This window comes from Castor canadensis, chromosome 11, assembly GCF_047511655.1.
Source record: "Castor canadensis chromosome 11, mCasCan1.hap1v2, whole genome shotgun sequence".
NCBI lineage: Eukaryota > Metazoa > Chordata > Mammalia > Rodentia > Castoridae > Castor > Castor canadensis.
In genome coordinates, this window is record NC_133396.1 from 76,341,759 (window position 1) to 76,364,099 (window position 22,341).

Consider the following 22,341-nt stretch of genomic DNA (forward strand, 5'->3'; position numbering starts at 1 on the left):
CTAGCATTTGTTGCCCTTAATGCAGAGAAACTAAAGCAGATACCTTAAAGCAACTGAGGCCAATAGGAAAAGGGGACCAGGAACTAGAGAAAAGGTTAGATCAAAAAGAATTAACCTAGAAGGTAACACCCATGCACAGGAAATCAATGTGAGTCAATGCCCTGTATAGCTATCCTTATCTCAACCAGCAAAACCCCTTGTTCCTTCCTATTATTGCTTATACTCTCTCTACAACAAAATTAGAAATAAGGGCAAAATAGTTTCTGCTGGGTATTGGGGGGGGAGTGGGAGGGGGTGGAGTGGGTGGTAAGGGAGGGGGTGGGAGCAGGGGGGAGAAATGAACCAAGCCTTGTATGCACATATGAATAATAAAAGAAAAATGAGAAAAAAAAAAAAACAGTCATTTGAAAATGCTGAAAACAAACAAACAAAAAAAAATAGAATAGCTACCATCAAGATCACAAACAATATGCATTGGTGAGGATGTGGGGAAAAGAAACCCTCATATATTGCTGGTTAGAATGTAAGTTATTACAACCACTATAGAAAACAGTATGGAGGCTCCTCAAAAAACTAAAAATAGACCTGACATACTGTGGCAGGAAGGCAGGGAGGACAAAGGGAGCTAATAAATGATAAAGAGAGCTAATGAGTGCTACAGTGAAACAAAGAAAAACTGGAGTTGGGGAATGTTACCTGGAGACCAGAGAAGAGTCACCTTGTCCCAGAGGTTGAAACTGCCAATGAAATAACATGTATTATATATAGGATAAGCTGTACCCCTCATTTCTGTAACCTGCTCTAAATGGTTTAAAGGAAAGCCCCATTTGTTCTCTGGGCTCAGCCTTTGGACTCAAGTCCACTGAGTTGCTGCCAACTTGCTTAATAAACTTGCTTCCTGAAAGCTTTGGTGCCCTCTCAGTCTCTGTCTGAGCCCTCCTACAACATTTCTGGGGGCTCATCCAGGATTTTGAGGGTGGTGTTTTCACCTCGTTTCAGGCTCAATGTCTCTGTTCTGCAAGGAATGCTGCACCAGTCAGGTACCCACTGGAATGTTTTTCATTTTATTTTTTCTCTTTTTTCTCCTACAACATTGGAGGAGGGTGGAATAAGTTCTGCCCAGGTAGATAGATGGTACCAATGGGAGGGGGGAAATTGTGGAGAAAAGGGATAAGAGGGTGAATGCAGTGCAATATAAGTACACATGTAAGTAAATGCAAAAATGATACCTGTTGAAAATACTCCAGAAATCAGGGGAGGGAAGGATGAAGAAGAATGGTTGATGAGGTAAGTTCAAGTATGATATATATGATACATTGTAAGAACCTATGTAAATGCCACAATGTATCCCCATCCATCACAACAATAAAGGAGAAAAAGATATATTTTAGAGCTGGAAAAACAACAACAACAAATTCTGGGGAAACAACTTCCTAAGTGGTTCTGTGTGAGGAGGGGCCCCAGGCACTCTCTTCTCAGGCAAAGCCTTTCAAATGAGGTTACCATTTCATACTCTTGAATCTGCCATGGCCAAAGCCTGAAGTACCCTCAAGGCATCAATCCTATTGTACCAATGTAAAGTCATTGGCCTGCTTTTAATGGCACTAATCTTTTTGGAAACATGAGCTTTTCTTTGCCTAATTGCATGTTTGTCAAGTTTTGTTGAGGTAGGATAGATGAGGAGACAGAGAAATTATATCATTTTAATAAACATGAAAAGGGCCCCAAACTCAGATTAGACTAAGGAAGCAATAAAAATAAATAAATAAATAAAAAAAGCCAAAGAAGCTTAGATCCCTCTCATCCCCTTTCAGATGCTAAATTACAAGAACAAGGAGATTTACAGGGGCTACCTGAAGCTGCCTTTCTCTTTGAGATGTTAACAAGCTGCAAGTATCCTTGAATAAGTAAAGTGAAGAAAAAATGAAAGTCATGCCTGGCAAAGGGAAGTCCTAACACTCACCTGCTGACGTTGTGTTTTGGGTGGGCCTAGAAGACATCTTCATGTTTTAGCAACCACCTTTATCACCCAGATCCATTATCTTAATGATTAGAGGTTGCTAGACCTGAGCACATGTATTCCCTCAGCTCAGAAAAGTGAAAGACCATACATTTAAACCACTATTTTGAGACTTCACTTCTATTTCCTGCATGGGCAACAGGAAATAGTTCTTCCTCTACTCCCTCACTTTTCCCTACTTTATCCTGTTATACTAAAACAAATCCTTGCTAAAACTTTCACCTGGTGAGAATCTCCTGTAACATTTCCACTTTGTTTTTTGTTCTTTATTCTTACTGTAAACTAGGCTAGAGATGGACATCATAACCATGTCACAGTGTAAATGCCCTGTTTCTTTTAAATTTTCTTCTAATAGATGAATTATTCTATTACTTTTTATACAGCCTCCCTCAAAGTCTCAGGGCACAGACAAAATACAAAATAGAATGTAGCACCAATGGCCTCTACTCCAGTTCCCAGTAGAGTTCTCATTCCTGTTTGAAACTTCCAGGCAAAGTGTTCACTATCCATATTCTTATCAGCAGAATTTCCCATTAATTTCTGCTGTATGGAATTCTTGGCTTTCTCTAGCCTGCTTCTCCAAACTTCCATTTCCTCTCATGAATTAGTTCCAATGGCTGAACAACCACATGGTCAGTTAGTAAACCAATGACCCCACTTCTCTGGTACCAATTTCTATGTTAATGGAAGTTCCAAAGTTGTAATTAAAACACCTGAAAGAATAACTGAAAAGGAGGATGAAAAGGAGGAATTATTTATTGTGGCTACACTTTCAAAGATTTCAGAGGGAATATGAAAGCAGCTCACATTATGGTGGACAAGAAGAAGAACTGAGACTCCCTAGAGAGACCTAAAATAAGATACAGCCCCCAAGGACACATCACCAGTCACCTACTTCCTCTATCTGTGTATGACCTTCTAAAGATTCCAGAACCTCCCCAAAATAATACTGGAGAACAATTCACATTCAAATCACACCATAAAAATGTGTATGTGTGCATGTGTGCGTGTGTGTGTGTGTGTGTGTGTGTGTGTGAGAGAGAGAGAGAGAGAGAGAGAGAGAGAGAGAGAGAGAGGAGAGACTGGGTAATAATAGAAAAATCATTTTCTTTTACTGTGGGTAGCTTTCACAAATTGAAAAATATTAGATCAGATAATATATGCTCAATTTAAAATAAAAGTCAAAATAGGATAAACAAAATACTGCTCTGGCTCAACAAAATACATATGCAGGTGGAACACAGTGTAGTTACAATCATCTTTTCACCCCAAGTTGAGTTATTCATGGACAACTAATTCATTTTCTAATTAAGAGTGATAGAAATATATATTTTAGAATTGAATTATTTGTTGTTAATAAATACAATGTTCTTATTCACAGGTAAACCTGAAAGCAATGTATTTTTTCCTTTTAAGAAATGAAATATTCAAAAAAAAATTTTATTTGAGATAATGTTCATGACCACTAAAACTCCACTTTCTCAAACAATGCTCTCTTAAGCATTATAATTAATGGATCTTACTTTAAGTAGCATTTAAAATCAAATATTTGTGTAATCTGCTAAAACAAAAGTCAATTCCTACTAGAAAATTTCAAAAATACAATCTGTCAATCTGATTTCACACTAAATAAAAAGATACTTATGATTTGGAAGGGAATAGCCTACTTTTGTTTTAATTATAAAATTTTTTTAAAGTTCTGGGTGACAGTGACTCATTTCTATAATTATCTCATTACTGGGGAGGTGGAGATCAGGAGGATCATGGTTCAAAACCAGCTTGGACAAAAAAAAATTTGTGAGACATCATCACAACAGAAAAAAACTGGGCATGGTGGTGCATTCCTGTCATCCCAATGATGGCATAAAATAGTGGATCATGGTCCCAGTCAGTCTGGGCAAAAATCAAGACCCTATCTCCAAAATTATCAGAGTAAAAAGGGATGGATGTATGGCTTAAGCAGTAGAGCAGTTGTTTTACAAGTATGAAGCCCTGAGTTTAAACTCTAATTTGACCAAAAAAAAAAAAAAATTGGTAAGTTATAAACTACCATAAATGAAATAGAATTGCAACATGACTTATAATTTATTCCTTAACTTTTTCATGACTTTTTTTCTATCATTTAAGAAAAATCAATTTTCTCATTTTAGTAATTCTGGAAATACATGAATCTGAGCTAGGGATATAGGTCAGTAGTAGGGTGAATACTTAGCATATGCAAAACCCTAAGATCGGCATTCAAAGTCAAGCACTGAAAGAAAGGAAAGAAGTACAAGAGAGGAAAAATGGAAGGAAGGACTGAGGGAAGGAAGGAAGGAAGAAAAGAAGAGAAATATATGGTTCTATTTTTATATATGTACACAAACACTTTTTAAGTGTAAGACCAAATTTGGGAGATTTAGAAGATGGATAAACTGAAAACCCACAGCATGGAAAAAAAGTCCAATTACCACATGCTAAAATATTCATCTGAAATCCTTTTCTGGTCACTCACATTAATATGGGATCTCAAATGTCCCCTGCCACTTGGTCACAGTATCTTTAGGGATTAGGAAACAATCGGTATTAACATTGTTACATGGATGTGTCCGAGTGTCATCATTGTGGCCTCTCGGTGGGACCCACCCACAATAATCTTTGACATCGTTTTGGTATTTGGAAAAAAGCATTGATCAAAATTTGTATGAATTGGAAGGTTTCTCTTTCTTCATCTCTTATGCGTTTTTCTCATGTTAGTTCTTTGATTCTGGGGGGGTGGGGTTCCTTGGTAAATTGTTTTGCCAATCTACTGGTGATAATTATTCTGTTTCGTCTAACTGAGGTATATTTTGATGTTTGTCTGTTTCTTTAGAAAAATGTGAAATTTATAGGAAGCCTTCATCCCTGCACTGATTCATCTGGCTTTAACTTCTGCAGCAGCCTACCACATCCAGCCTCCACATCTGCCATTGTTAACTGCTCATCTCTTCCTGAAGGTTCCAATTTTCTTCCTCTTCCATCTCTTCTTCCACTTCGGGGTCCTGTTTCATTTTTATTAGGATGAGAGGGTGTTCTAAGCACTGTAGGCAACTTCTCTACTGTTCCAGTTTTTCATTTGCATTCGTTTCCACCTTTCATGGCACCAGAGAGTCAATGTAAACTTTAATTTTTTTCCCCTCTAGTCTGATTTTTATTCTTTTTAGTCTTGGATCTCTTCTGACTTTCCATTTTTATCAACCCTTTAAGTTTTTGTTGTCATTTCCTGAGCTCAAAGTTCTCAAACTTTCCTATGGGACATATTTAAAGAATGCCAAGATAGTGACTGAAAGAATGCTGCTTGGGGCTTTGACACTTAAGAGTTCACTTTCAGCATTATTTAACTTTGTAACTTATAATTCAGAAGGCTCTGGCTTTTCATTCATCTTCCTGGCTTTCATTATTCCTTTCAGATGCTTACATCTCAAGGAGTCTCCCTCTTTTCTTTGAAAAAAGTCTATTAGCATATATAAATTGTACAAAATAATGTGTTTCATTGTGATATTTCACACGTGGATGTAATGTTCTTTAATCATATTCATCCCCCACTATTTCCCCTCTCTTGTCACACCTCCCCCCTTCTACAACATTCCCTTTTTCTTCACTGATAGTCCCCATTCTGCTTTCCAACTTTTTCAAATCTAGATTCTACATATGAGAAAAAAAATTGACTTTTTATGGTCTGTCTTATTTCACTTAAATGGTGACCTCCAGTTCCATCCATTTTCCTGTAAATGACATGATTTAGTTCTTATTTATGCCTGAGTAATTCTCCATTGGCAATATATATCACACTGTCTTTATTCATTTATATGTTGATGGGTATCTTAGTTAATTCAATAACTTATCTACTGCAAATAGTGCCATGATAAGCATGGAATGCAGATATTTCTGATGTATGCTGACTTGGATTCCCTGTAGTATACACCCAGGAGTGGGATAGGTGGATCATATAGTGGTTCTATGTTTAGTTTCTTAGGGAAGCTCCATATTCATTTCCATAGTACTGGGACTTAACTTACATTCCAATCAATAAAGTTTAATGGGTTACTCCTTTTCTGCATCCTTTGTTTTTTTGGTAGGACTAGGGTTGGAACTCAGGGCTTTTTGCTTACAAAACATACACTCTAATACCAGAGTCACACCTCCAGCCAATTTTTCTCTGTTTTTTTTTTTTTGTTGTTGTTGTTTTTAGAGATAGGGTCTGGTAAACTACTTGCCAAGCTGACCTTAAACTGAGAGCTTCATGATCTCAGCCTCCCACCTATCTAGGATTACAGCCATGAACCACTGGCACCAGGCTATTTTTATTTTCTTAATGATCTTAATTCTCACTGAGGAAAGATGGGATCTCAGTGCAGTTTTGATTTGCATATCTCTGATGGCTAAAGGTTGTGAACATTTTTCATGCATTTTTTTTGTTATTTGTATTTCTTCTTTTGAGAATTCTCAGCTCAGTTCATTTGCCCAGTTTTGATTGGATTATTTGTTCTTTTGGTTTTTAATTATTTTGAGTACTTTATATGTTCTGGGTGTTCATCTCTGGTAAGATGAATAGTTTGTAATTTTTTATCTCATTCTGTATGCTGTCTCTTCACCTTGTTGTTTCTTTTGCTGTGGAAAAGGTTGTTAATTTTGTGTAATACCCTTTGTCCACCTTTGGCATTTTTCCTGAGCCAAACATGATGCCTATGACTATATCTTGAAGTGTTTTCCTTAATTTTTCCTCTAGAAGTTTTGAAGTTTCATGTCTTATACTAAGCATTTTGATCCATTTTAAATTGATCTTTGTACAGGGTATAAGATGAGAATCTGATTCTGTAGTATAATTTGAAATGTTACTATTAAATATCCAACATGGCTTTTTTTTTCAGGATTGAATAGTCTATTTGGGGTCTTTTGTTGTTGCATGTGAATTTTAGGATTTATTTGTTTTCTAGCACTACAAGAATGTTGTTGGAACTGCATTGAGTTTATAGATCACTTTTGGCAATATGGGCATTTTTCAGAATATTAATTCCGCCAATTAATTCCTTCCACTAGAAGATGGGAGTCTTTCGATCTTCTAGTGTCTTCTTCAAATTTTTTTATTCATGGTTTTATAGTTTTCATGGTAGAAGTCTTTTGTGTATGTAGGTTTACTCCTAAGTATTTTTTTTTCTTGAGGGTATTGTGAATTTATTGTCTCCCCGATTTCTTCCTCAGCATTGTTCGTTATTTGTCTTTAGAGAAACTGCTGATTTTGTATCCTGATACTTTGCCAAAGTGTTTATCAATTCTAAGAGATTTTAGGGGTGTCTTTAGGATCTTTTAAGAGTAGAATCATATCATCTGCAAAAAGTGATAATGTAACTTCTTTTTCAATTTGTCCTATTGCTCTGAGAATTCAAGTACTATACAGAATAAGAATGGAGAGATTGGGCATTCTTTTCTCATTCTTAATTTTAGAGGAAGTCCTTTCAGTTTTTTAGCATTCAGTGTAATGTTGGCTATGAGTCTGTCAAACATACTTTTTATTATGTTGGGATGTGACAGTTTTATTCCTTGTTTCTTCTGAGCTTTTATCATGAATGGATGTTAAATTTTGCCAAAGGCTTTTTCTGCATCTATTGAAATGATCATATAATTTTTTGCCATTCTATTTATGTTGTATGTTACATTGATTCATGTGAAAGTGATGATCCTTCCTTGTATACACTAACATGATAACTGTATGGTCTTCTTAATGTGTTGAATTTGGTTTGTATTTTATTGAAGACTTTTGTGTCTGTTTTTATCAAGGAAGTTAGTCTACAATTTTCTCTTTTTTGTGATTTTATCTGGTTTGGCTAAAAAAAAAGTTTGGAAGTGGACCTTTTCTTTCCTTTTTATAGAATAGTTTGATAACCTTTGGTGATAGATCTTCTTTAAAAGCTTGGTAGAATTCAGCAGTGAATCTGTGTGGTCATGAGCTTTTCATTGTTAGGAGATGCTTGACTATTATTCCCTCAATCTTATTATTCATTGTGTTCATTCATTCTGCTTGTTTTTTCTTATATTCTCTTGATTCAATTTTTGTTGGTAGTATGTGTCTAGAAATTGGTTCATTTCTTCTAGATGTTGCTATATATTGGAGTATAAGTTTTCAAAATATTCTATCATGATACTCTGAATTCCAGTGGTACCTTTTATAACATTCCTTTTGTAAATCTAGCTTTATAAATTTTTGTTTTCTTTCTCTTTCCTTTGCTTAGTTTGGCTAAGGAATTGTTAGTCATATCTGTTTTTACAAATAATAAACTCTTTGTTGCACGGAATATTTGTATTATTCATTTAATCTCCATTTCATCAATTTCTATCCTGTATTTTTATTATTTCTTTCAGTCTACTAATTTTGGGTTTGTCTTGTTTACCCTTTCCTAAGACCCTGAGGTATCTGAGGTATATCATTGGGTTATTTATCTGAGATCCTTCTGAAGTCATTTTGTTTTGTTTTTCAATACTGGGGTTTGAACTCAGGACTTTATGCTTGCTGAACAAGTACTATTCCAATTGAACCACAGTCCCAGTCTTTTGGCTTCAGTTTTTCAGATAGGGTTTTTTATTTTTGTCTGGGCCAGCCTTGGACTGCAACCCTCCAACCTTCTCTGTCTCTCAAGTACCTGGGATTATACACATGAATCACTATACCCAGTTTGGTTTTGGAGACAGGGTTTTGCTACCTTTTATTTTTTTGGTCCAGCCTGACCTCAAACTGTAATCTTCTTACTTCTGCCTCTCAAACAGATAGGATTGCAGGCATATACTATCACACCTGGTCCTCTCATTCTTTGATGTAAACACACATAGCTATAAAATCTCTCTTTAATGCATCCCAAAAGTTCTACTAAATTGTATATCATCGTCATTTGGTTCTTAAGTTTTTAATCACCCTCAATTTCTTCAATAACTCACTGAGAATTCAATGTATATTCTTCATTCTCCATGTGTTTGTGTAGTTTCTGTAATATTTTTGATATTGTTTTCCAATTGTATTCATTGTAATCTAATAAGGTACAGGAAATTGTTTTAATCATTTTGTATTTATTAAGACTTGCTTTACACCATAAAATATGGTCTGTTTTAGACAAAGTTCCATGGATTTCTGAGATAACCATTCATTTCACAGCTATTGGGTGAAACAGTCTCAGAATATCAGTTAAGTCCATTTGGTCTATTGTGCAGTTTGAAATTTTTTCATTTTTTTTCTGTTTTGTCTATCTAATGATGAGAGTTGATTATTGAATTACCTACTGTTATTATATCTAGACCTATCTGTCCCTTTATGACCAAAGTATTGGTTTTATGAAATTAGGTGGACTAATGTTCTGTACAAATATATTTACAACTATTACATATTCTCCATGAATTATCCCCTGTATAATTATGCAGTGACTTTTTCTATCCCTTCTAATTTTGGCTAAAAGTTGGTTTTGTTAGTATAGCTACTCCTGCCTGCTTTTTGATTTCATTTTCTTTTTTATTACCATATTATTATTGTATGGGAGATACTTTGTAACATTTATGAAAGTTTTTATAATATTTCACAATTGAATTCATCCCCTCCATCACTTTCCTGGAATAGTTTCTATATATCTCATTTTTGCGCTTTCATACGTGAGTACATAATATTTCCACTACATTCACCCTCCTATATCTTTCCATTTTTTTGGAATATATGTTGGTCAGTTGGTTCTGTTTCTGGGCCTGTAGTGAAGCAGTTTATCACCACAGTGGGAGCCCATAGCAGGAGCTGTTGACTTTATGATAGCTGGATGCAAAGAATAAAAAGAAAGTGACAGGAGACATGACCCTTATTTCCAGGGCATGCTCCCATTGACCTGCTTCCTCCAACTTGGTCTCAACACCTCCCAGTAATGCCATGATGTTATGAATCTAGAAAAAAAAGTCCATTTATTAAGTCAGAGATCCGAGGATCCAATCACTCCCCCAAAGCCACATCTTTGAACACTGCAAGCATCAGAAGCCACACCATTCAAAACCTGAGTTTTTCATGGGGACACTGCATATCCTGGCATAAAACCTTCATCTCCTTTCTACAGAATTCACTTACCTACTTTCTTTTCCTTAGAATGAGGCAAACTGTTCATTGATTTGCATTCTACTACTTATCTTCTATTAAAACCGTTTTTGTAATCTTGAACTGAAGTATATAAAATGAAACACTGATCATCTTTTAAATCTGTGCTTAAAATATTTCAGTAGCTATCATTGCCTAAAGTAAATGCTTCCCTAGTGTTCTTTACTGCCTTGTTTTCTTGTTTAGTTTTGTTTAGTTTGGCTTCTGTGTTTTCTTTTGTTTGCAGTGCTTAAGATTTAACCTAGGACCTCACCCATGCTAGGCAAGAGCTCTATTGTTGAGCTGCATCCCCAGCCCTGTCTTGTTCTTTAATTTTATTCCCCACTGTTCTCTGAATTGAGCTTCACACCCCACCAGTACAGAACTCCATGGTTCTCCCTGCAAACATCAAGCTGTGTGTGCCCACTGAGCATTGGGAGTCATTTCTTTCTTGTTATGTGATTCCTTTTCCCATTCACATTAGACTATTATATATATAAACTGCCACAAATGCATCATATCATTTCCTTACAGTGTTACTAGTTGACTACAATCAAAGGTGGCTTCAGATGGGACCAGTTCTCTGTTACAGTCTAAACATACCTTGATCACAATATTCAACCTGGATATTAAGTTATCCAGTAAATGTATCCACTGCCAAGCTATACATATCTAGACGTACTCAGTTATGTCCTACTCACCTTTACATCTCTGATATCTAGCACAGTAGTTTTTACACAGATTTGCTGACCTAAACTACAATCCAGCTAGAAACACAACTATGTGGAATGTGCACAATCACACATACAACACCAAATTTCAGTCAGATTTACTTACTTAAAATGCAGCAAGTGTGAAGAGACACAAACATTTTCATAAATTAAAAATTTATGATTTGCAAACCGTACATTCAGCTCCCATAAAACCTGAGCTCTGTGTTGAAAAATGTATACTTTATTTGAAAAATGTACAACATTTTCAACTCTAGCCTTCTTGTCCACATCTGACCAAAGGAAAACAATGGCTGTGATGATTGTTGTTGAAATATATTTATATCATACATGGTATCAATTTATCTCTCTCACCCTCAGTTTCCTTATTTGTAAAATGAAGAAATTAGGCTTCTAAGACCCTTCTTTGATCTAAGATTCTATTACTCAATGTTAAATCTGTAGGAAAAATAGAGAAGGTTTAGAGTAAGAGAAAATAAAGCAAATTTGCTTTCATATTGCAATACCTGCCATTTGTACCTATTAAAACACACATATATGATTTTGCTTAAAATAGTTTTGCATGTAAAATTTTCAAAATGCTTGAGTATTTATTTTACATTTCAGAAATATGTTGCATTGAGGGAATGTGTTTTTTTCTTTAGAAGTCCAATAGGTACTAATGATAACAATGCCTATAAATATTAATGATCTTATTTTCATTATTCTTTCCCCAATATGTGTTATTTTAAGATAATATTGAATTCAAAAGGTATTTAATTCCTTAAGTCACCAAGTTTGGAAATCAATGACTTAAAGTCAAATGTTAGTGCATCTGTATTTGGTCTGAAATGTTGTAATTATTTGTTAAAATATCTATACTTATCTAGACAAATTCTGAGTGAAATTAAAAGATATGGACTCAAAAAGTAGCACCTAGCCTGTTATTGTGTATATCACTGAAGTGAAGTCACTGTTTATTACTATTATGATCACATGAATAGAGAATATGATCCACAGCAGAATACAGTATAATTTTTAAAACATCATTAATGACACACTGAAGATTAAGATTTGTAATAATACCTGAGATTGAAATATCTGTCATGCAGAGTGCTCTGTGAATGAACATTCACTGAATTCTATATAGAGTAGTGTTTGTTGAAAACACACAGACAGGATAGTACAGATAAAACAAAAATAGAGCCTCACTCTTCTCTGTTTCTTCTCAAAAATAAGTTCCCAAATGTAAGTAATGATATCTGCTTAGTGTGCAAAAGGTCAATGCAGTTTTTATGCCATTGTAATAGGATGGTAACTGGAACTTAACCTGTTCTGGAATTGTCAAAGCCAAGAACTGAGCACAATGGTTGAAAGCTAACAGACAGATGCCTTAGCCTCTCTAATCTTCAATATCTTCATGATAGAATGGGAAAAAAAATGAACTTCCTTCACAGCTCACAGTATTTTTTTTGTTAACTGATATAAGATAAGCAAAAATAATATATAATTATAAATTTTAAAAAGAATAGAAAATGATTCTTATTTGTGTAGAATGAAAATAAACTTTTGACACTATGATAAAAATTAACAAGGACTTCTTAAGTCTATAAAAACATAACTGCTTTAAGTATATGAATTAATTTGAAAATAAGTTATGTGATAAAATATCAAGTCAAAATACTTGTTCAATTAAAGTGTTCAGTAAACAAAATGCAGTATTTCATAATATATCATACAATGTAATATGCATGCATGAAAGGTGATTATTTAAAAATAATCAATCAAGTAAATTTCAAAATACAATAATATTCTGTATATTACTGTTGTAGCACCAAAGGTATGGTGATATAAAGAAAATATGTGTCTAAAATAAAAATTGTTGTAATCAGTTTACAGAATAACTTTTCAACATTTCATACCTTTTTTGTACTTTTGCACTTTTTAAGAAGATGGAATAAAAGAGGAGATAAAAGAAATCGAAAGTCCAGCAGTTACTTATTTCTATAAGGTAAACTAGGAGATAAAATTCCTACATACACTACTATAATAACACACCATGAACAGAGCAGCTTGTAACTAAATAAGTTTCATTGTGAAAGCTGAGAAATCCAAGGTCAATGGCACAGCAAATTCCAGGTCTGGTGAAAGTCTGTATTCTGATTTATAGATGATGCTTTATGATGTGCTCACACAGTAGAAAGTGCTAGCTAGTATATGGAATCTTTTCTTACAAGAGAATTAACTCCAATCATTCAAGCAGATCCTTCATGACTTCGAAAATGCCCAACTTCCCAATGCTATCACATTGAGGGTTACAATTTCAGCATATAAATCCATCCCCAGGAGGCACAAATTCAATGTATAGCAGTTTTATAACAGCAGATCCCTAAATTCCTAATAGGAATGAGTGGGGGACAAGAATTCTTTTTCTAGTGGCTTTTAACCTCACTAGTAATGTTTGATTACTTGATTTAGATTTTTTAAACATTCTAAAAATATGGCTTGAAGGATTATGAACTCTTGCTCAGACCCTTCTTAGTTTGGGGCACTGACCAGGAAATGTTCTTCAGGTTTGTAGGAATCATTATTTTTTGAAAAAGTGTTTGGTGAAGAACCATGTCTATACAAGTGTCCACTTCCTCACTACTCCTTGATCTTATGCCATGGACACAGGTCTGCCCTCCTGAATTGCTGTTTTGGTATAGAATGCAGATGATGTGCACATCAGCAATCTCTATCCAGAGTAAGACTAGCACAGGTACAGGTATCTCCACACATGAATATAGGAATGGGGGGGAAGGACAGCCTAGGGTAGAAGGTAGGGAAGGAACTTCAGAGGAAGGTAGAAGAATAGCATTTGAGATATACAGCTAGCCAAGATAATCCAAGATTGGTAGAGAACTTATCCTTTATGCTTCTAAAGTGGCACCAAGGAGAGACTGGTGCTAAGTGAAAGTGGAGACTGAAGAGGTCGAAAAAGATTCACATTCTGAATCTTGAGCATTATATTATGAGAAATAAGGAAGCTTATGATGGCATAAACCAGGGATCACCAAAAGACTAGGGAAAATATGCAAAGACAAGTTAACCATAGCAAAGGTGTGCTAGAATGTCAGGGACTTAGCAGAACCTAGTCCAGCCCTTTTCCTGTGCAGCTAGGAAAATTAAGACCCAGAAACAAGAGACTTTCCCATGGTCACCAGTTGATTTATGAACTTCAGAATGAAGGGAATCATGGCAACCTGTTTCTGAAAGGGGCACACAGGTGTCATGTCGGTGCTGACTGGTTGTGGATCAAAAAATTGGCTGGACACTTGGAGGATGAGAAGGGTGGTACTGGAGTATAAGTGGCGTCAGGAAGGTTTATTTTGAGGTACCCTTGCCATCTCATGTCTTTCTTCTATCCTTACAGCCTCAAGGGGGAACCCCTAGGTCTCTTCTAATCCTTGAAGGCACACCTGCCCTGGGCCTACAGTGGTATACTGATGGACCAACATGGCACAGCACAGACAGAAAGATCGTATAGTGGATTTTTGCTCTTAGTCAAGTTGGGTTACAGGGTCCATTTTTACAGACATCTCCATTCAACACCACCTTCTCCATACAGGCAGGATCAGCAGGTCTGAAACAGGACAACGCAGGAGTCTTGGCCTTAGGGCCCAGGCACAGGAGTCAGCTGTCCCATTGGCAATGCCACTTCTGCTACAATTAGATATCTCCCTTCCACCACTAAGCATCATCCACGGGCTACTTGTATGTTATTTTTCAACCAAACTAAACATTCAAAGTACTGAACTACATTATGTTCTCATAGGTTGCAGTTTGATATCTATGAGTCTATCTGCTTCACTTCATAAAACTGCCATTTTCACTGGAATCAAGTATTCTCAAAATACGTGAGGAGCTAAAATTTTATTATTCAGTTATAGCCAAAATTGATAAGAATGATGCATATAATAGCCTCAAAATATTTTTAAAGACACCTCTTTTCTCAGATAACCTTAGAAAGTTTTACTTCATATGACTAACCTGGAACTTTGATATCTATAATATGTCTAGGTTTTATATACGTTAATGTTTAGTCATTAGAAACACTGATTGTTAGTGATAATTCGAAAAGCAGGCTGTAACCCATTACACAATGGATTTGGCAGCCTGATCTTTTCTCATTCTGTTGTTATCCCAGCATCCCTGGTTCATTTAATTCTTCAAACCTTAATTAAAAAACAGCAGGGAAATCCAATAAGATATAATAGATGAAAATCCCTTTATTGCCTATAAGACAGTGAATACCAGTTTAAGAGAATAAGGAAAGTTTTTGTTTAACCATGAACATGACCTATGAAAATTTACTTTTTGTGGGATATAATTTGTCAGAGGAAAACACTAATCTTTTGTCTTATTGTACCAGAAACATCAGAATCTAGCATATGGAAATTCTGTGTTTCAGATACACGCTGTTCTTTACTCCAGTTCTTTTTCCCTTTCATAGTTTTATTTAAGTTTATTAAAGAGACACTATTGTGGTGTCAGATTCATAATCCTGCAATGTTGTTTTCTCTGAATGATTTGGGCATTTCATTAATTTAGCAAGTACAAGAATTTGGCTACATGACTAATTAACCTTGTCACTATTTTCTATAATACAGAAATGATCTACTTGCAACATATCTGTAACCAGAATGGGATCTACAGATTTATAAAAAGAAACATAGTACTTACCCCTCCCTTTACCCTGCATGTTAGATAGATTCAAGAAATATTTTGTCCCTGAGTAGGTGAAAGAATAAATGAGTAAATGAATGAGGAAAGCATTTGAAGAGGTGAAAATAAATTACATTTTACTAAAAATATTTCCAGAAATTAATCTGAAGAAAAATTCTTTCTTAATTTCCATCTTTTCCATTAACAAATGTAATGTCTTAATCTCAACTTTTTTATTGGAATAGAAATATAAAATATGTAGGTAAGCTTATTTGATTAGATGACTCCTGAGACAAGTAAAATTACAGAGTATCATGCTAAGAAGTTTGACTCTTAAGAAGAATTTTTTTTTAAAGAAAAAAGTTGTTCTTGAAAGTTTGCAAACTAGACACAGGGTCAAACTATAAATCATGGGAATAAATACTTTCAGCCATGACATGCAGTGTGCTTGTTCTACAGAGGAGTAAGATACCTCCATTCTGTTTTATTTTCCTAAGGTCTGTGTCTTTATCATTCTCTAGGTCATCCTATCATAGAACTTGGGCTCATGAAACACTTGCTGCTTTATCTTTAAACACAGCAATTTTGGCTTAAATTTTTATACATGATGAACATTGTTTTGTTTTGTTTGTTATAGAACATCAGTTCTATAAAGGTCAAGATTCCCTTGCCCACCCCTGTCCTTCTCATTCAAAGCCATGTGAATTCAGAGTCTTGAGTCACACTGGAGCCCAAGTACCTTCAAAGAACAGTTTCTTGGCAGTGCTGTACAACCAGTCTGCCTTCCCTCCATCTTACTTATGTTAGTGTCACATCTCAGTTTCTGTCTTACCCTCAGACCTTGCTTCATCTCACCACTCAGACCAGGTATCCTCTACATTCTGCTTATTCTATGGAGATCCTAGCAAGCTTCCCTTCAACGTTCTGACGCATCACACATCACCTGCTCCTGCACCACTCCCTACTGCTTGCATTATGATTCCTGCTGGAATGTCCAGTGGGATTTTACCCAGAACTCAGAGTTACAGCTGAGGTTGTCCTACTGTTCCTCAAGATCCTCCTCTATATTATACCTGGCAAAGTCTACTGTTATGCATTGGCATGCACAACAGCTTTTAGTGTCCTTTTCAGATGCAAGTGAACATCAGTGTCTTGTAGGAACTTGTGTCCTGATACTATCAGTGATATAAGACTAGTGACAAAGTAATAATTGCTGATATAATTGTAATCTCTCAAATACCAAGCAGATGATCATGTGGTATTGAAACCCATTATTTCAACGCTAAATAAATCTAGTTACTTCCCCAAAACATATGTTAGAATTAATAAAATAAAAATGCATAAGTTGTGGAATCCACACTAAAGTCTGCTATTATTTTCTTACCTTAACATCACACAGTGACAGTACTAGCTGCATAATCACCTTTTATGTAATTTGACAGGTCTTTTATGTATTATAATTTGTCATACCTTTTCTATGATAAGTCTCAAATATGATCAATGTGTGACCACAAACTATCCTATTTCTTATTCGTTGTTATTGGATCAAGTACTGCTCAGGGGTATTCATGCAATTTCTTTTGCTGTCCTCAGTATGTTCTATTTTGATGAACATGAAAATGAGGAGTGAAGTGCAGAAGAGTTGAGTAGCTGGTCTAGGTCATGCTGTAAATGACGGAACAGGAATATGAAACCAGCAGTTTGGCTGCAGTCCTAATCCTCTTAAGCACTTCACCTTTTAGAGTTTAGTTTCCTTCCCTGCATGTCATGGTCCCCTTAATGTCTCTATTGGTTTATATAATGCTGGCCAGTAATAAATATTCTCCAACAATGATGCTGAAAATCCTAAGAGATCTCACAGATAGCTCTGGTTATGGGAGGAAATAAGTATCTTGAGGTAACATAAAGAAAGCAAGCATTATTTCGAAAGCAATTAAGATTTTGGCAAGCATTTGATGGAAGCTGACATAGTATTAACTGGCAATAAAACATGGTTGCTGGGCTGGTGAAGTGGCTCAAGAGGCAGAGTGCCTGCTTAGTGAGTTCAAATCCCAGCACTGTCAAAAAAAATAGTATCCACTCAAGTCAAAAAAGAACAATTTAGGAACCACGGAGTGCTACCTGGGGCTGAACAGCAGAGAAGGCTTCAGGAAGAACTCAGGGTGATTAAGTTCAGTCGTGGAATAACTTCAATGTTTATATGTTAAAGGGGTTTAATAGAGAGAGATTATTGCAGGGAGTGAGAACACGAAGTCAAATTTAGACCAAAGCCTATTTGGGGAGCTGAATACTGTGAGGATGGATTGCTTTTGTTCAAGGCATGTGTGGCAGAGAAGAGTCTGAAAAGATCAGCTTGAGGAGAGGTAATTTTTATAATTTTCTGTGAAAATCCTTTACGCTCTGGAAATACATGACTCTTAGAAAGGTTGGGCCACCAGAACCAATGTATTTCCTAGGTGATGACTCTAGCCAGGGTTGAGAGATCCCTGGATGGACACTTGACCTAGATTGCCACATTTGCAGTCTTTCCTAGGATTTCTCAAACTAAAACCAGTGAAAGCAAAGCATTTCTTTCCTGGTGGTTTGAACATCTAAGTCCGGTTCCATGAGCTTGTTGTTCTTTCACAAGGAGCAGGATAATTTGAATAGGAAAGAAACAAGGAAGAGGAAAATGTGAGTACTAAAAAAATCTGTCTCCCTAGAAGCAAAAGTAAGTATTTATGACAGTCTAGTTTTAACTTTCCAACTTTCCAATTTCCCTCAGTGTTTGCAGATGGGTCCCTGTGCCTTGAACAAAAAAGTTAATCAATAAATAATTCATAAATTGGTGCAGTGTATATATGTCTATTAGATGGGACTCCACTAACACCTTCTGGCAGGGGCACAAATAATGTGAAGGTGTGTCTCCTGTTTGATCAGAGAATGTCATGAGCACAGAGAAGCAATATTAAGATTCAGACAGAAGCAGACATTGCTGCATAAGATGATATCACGAGATCACAAGTCAAGGGAACACCAGACCTTTTGTTTATTGTCAGAAATTATTTGGTGGCAATATCAGCTCACAATGTTTGAGGAGGAAGTATGATCCATAAATGAGGCACATCCTTCTCACCTAGTTAGAGCCAAGGTACAAATACCTCATACCCCCATACATTTTTAGTCTTCCCCATTAGCAACATCCTCACCCAGGGTACAGATGAACTTACACTGAGACTCATTGTCATCCAGAGTCCATATTTAGATTAGGAGTCAACTCTTGGTATTGTGCATCAGACAAGTGGCTAAGGGTATGTATTTGCTATCATAGTATCATACAGAGTGCTTTCACTGCTCTAAAACCCCTCTCTCCTCATCCTATTCATGTCTTATTTCCCCAAAGCGTCTGGAAATCACTAATTTTTATATCATCTCCATAGTTTTGAAAGTTTAATATATTTGACTCACAATATGTAACATTTTCAGGTGGGCATTTTTCACCTAATAGTGTGCATTTGAATTTCCTTCATGTCTTTTTTTTTCTTTTATTATTCTTATGTGCATACAAGGCTTGGGTCATTTCTCCCCCCTGCCCCCACCCCCTCCCTTACCACCCACTCCGCCCCTTCCCTCTCCCCCCCACCCCTCAATACCCAGCAGAAACTATTTTGCCCTTATTTCAAATTTTGTTGTAGAGAGAGTATAAGCAATAATAGGAAGGAACAAGGGGTTTTGCTGGTTGAGATAAGGATAGCTATACAGGGCATTGACTCACATTGATTTCCTGTGCGTGGGTGTTACCTTCTAGGTTAATTCTTTTTGATCTTTCATGTCTTTTTGTGACTTGAAGTTTCTTTTTCTTAGCACTAAATAATATTCCATTGTCTGGATGTACCACAGTTTATTTATCCAGTCACCTACTAAGGAACATCTTGGTTGCATCCACATTTTGACAATTATAAGTAAAGCTGCTATAAAACACTTCTGTGTAGAATTTTTGTGTAACAATAAGTTTTAAGTCCTTTGGGTAAATACCAAGGGGTATGATTTATGAATTATCTGATAAGAACATGATTAGTTTTATACAAAACTTCCAAACTGTGTTCTGTGGTGGTTGTACCATCTTGCATCACCACCACGAATAAATGAGAGCTCGTGTTGCTCCATATCTCAGCCACATCACTGTGCCAGTGCTCAGGATTCGTTATAATAGGTGTGTAACAGCATCTCATTGCTTTAATCAACATTTCTTTCATGATATATGATGTGGAGCATCTTTTTCACTCTCATTTGCCATCTGTACATCTAGAATAGAGAGCCCAGAAATAGACCCACAAAAATATATGCTTTGTTAACTAGTGTTTAACAAAGGGGTGAATGTGAGGCAATGGAGGAACCAATGGCAATAGAACAACTGAACACAACACTGTACCTCCAAAAAAGAAACTCGCAATGGATCACAGAATTAAGTGCTAAACTCAATGCTATAAAATTCAAAGCTATAAAAGATAATAGAAGAGAAAAATCTAGATGACATTTTAAACACCAAAGGCATGGACATTGAAAAAAAGAACTGATGAATTGGCTTCCATTAAAAGTAAAATCTTCTTACCTGTGAAAGACACTTTCAGCCAGTTGCAGGAACAGGCAGAAAGCAGGAGGATAGCAATTTGAGGACAGCCCACAAAAGCATTTCTGAGCCCTCCATCTCAAAAAAAAAGTTTGGTGTGTTTGTTATTCTCAGGTAAATGGATGGAACTGGAGAACATCATCTTAAGTGAAGTTAGCCAGCTTCAGAAGGCCAAAAGTTGCATGCTTTCTCTCATATGTAGAATATCAGCCATGACTTACATACCTCTTTCTTTCCTTTTGTCTTGAGCCCCATGTAAGATTAAACCACTCATCAGGCTAAAATAATGAATCAAGCAATGCTGTCTTTACCTTCTTTATCAATTCTTTTGATGCCTGATTTTCACTCATGGGTACTTTCACTTTACTGCTTATCTTCCTAGAATGAGTCTAATGACAAGTAACAAGGTTGGGAAGGAGCTGATAATTTTAGATACATAGGCTTTCCATGACTCTTTATGATACTATAAGAAAGTTATAGAGTTCTGGGGGCAGAAAGTTGCCTCCACCAGCATCTTTCTTGGATTATTTTATTTAAAGACATTCCCTTTTTGTATACCCCTCTGTTTTGGAACAGATTTGTTTTTAAATGAGAGTAAAAAGCTTTAACATGGCATGGTGAAAACTGAGAAATGACCTCCAACGATATCAGGCCCTAATACCTTTGGCCTGTGATTGCTACCTTATTTAGGACATTTCAGATTGATTAAATTAATGATTTTGAGATAGGAAGATTATCCATGATTATCTATCTGGGTGGCCCCCAAATATCATCACAAGTATCTTTGTAAAAGAAGACTTAACATGTACACAGAGAAGGCAGTGTAAACGTGGGTTCTAGAGAGGCTTGAAAATGCTGGACTTGAAGACTGGATTGTTAGGCCCGCAAATCAAGAAACACCAGCCACTACTAATGCCTAAGAGCATTGAGAGGAAACCCAGCCCTGACATTGATATTGGACTAATGATATCATCTGAACTTTTAGCCTTCAGAAGTGTGAGAACCTAAATTTATTTCATCTTCAATTACTAAGTTTGTGGGCAGCAGCCATAGGAAACAAATACACATGAGTCTGTCTTTGATGTTCTTCCCTTTCCTTTCTTCATCATTTGTAACAACTTAGCCCTTTTGTCTATATGACCTTTCATACATGTATAAATTTTAATTGCAAGCTACTTTTACTTCAAATTCAACTCTGTACTCTGCTCAATCCATAATATCTTCATGGAGAAAAGAAGGACAAAGAAAGATTGAGGAGCCAGATTAACTCAGCAGTGGCCACCTCCATTAGAAACTAAAGCATCAACAAATAGGTATGTCTTTTTAGAAATAAATATTTTCTTAATTTTTCAGGTTTAATGAAAAAAGAATTAGGCATTTTATAGGAAGAAAATTATTTGTTCCCAAGTTTTGAACTTTTATTTTATAACATGTGACTTTTGTCAAGAGGTACTTGAATTTTTGTTCATAAATTGTGACAACCAGAGTGTCAGTGTCACTGATGATTGCTAAATATTTCAATCCCCCAAACTCACATTTAGTCATACCATTTTAGCTAAGTGTGCCCATATCACTCTTTCTGGTCACCAGAAGTAGCAGAAGTGACTCATGTCAATTCTTACCAGAGGCAGTAAGATTTCCAACGGTCCCTCTCCAAGGACTCTCTCTCTCTGTAGTAGGGACAAAGGAGAGGATGGGAGCAGATGGTGTATTTGCAGCGTGGTGGAGTCTCAATCAGCTTGAGTATGGGACCTGATGACCCATGTGGAATCCATAATGCAAAAGGGAAATATATTCTTGTCATGTTAAACCACAGAAATGTTGTGGTCATTATCACATCATATTCCAATTTACTGTGACAAATGCAGAATGCTATTGTATTAATCCTGTGTTTCTGAGAATGAATAATAGTATTCAAATCAAGGTCTTGATTATTTAAACTTAATCATGATTTTTTACTAACTTCCCATGAAAGAAGCTACACCATTAACTCAGCTTGGAATTTAACAAAATCTGAGATAATGAGAAATCATTAATTATTGAAAATGAAGTATGCAATTTATATGTAATCGTGTATTATATAATTTTTCATAAATATGTTTGAATTATTTTATAACAACTTTTGGTATATATTAACTGGACAAAGTGAGGAGCTTCATTGTGATATTCCATACCTGCATAT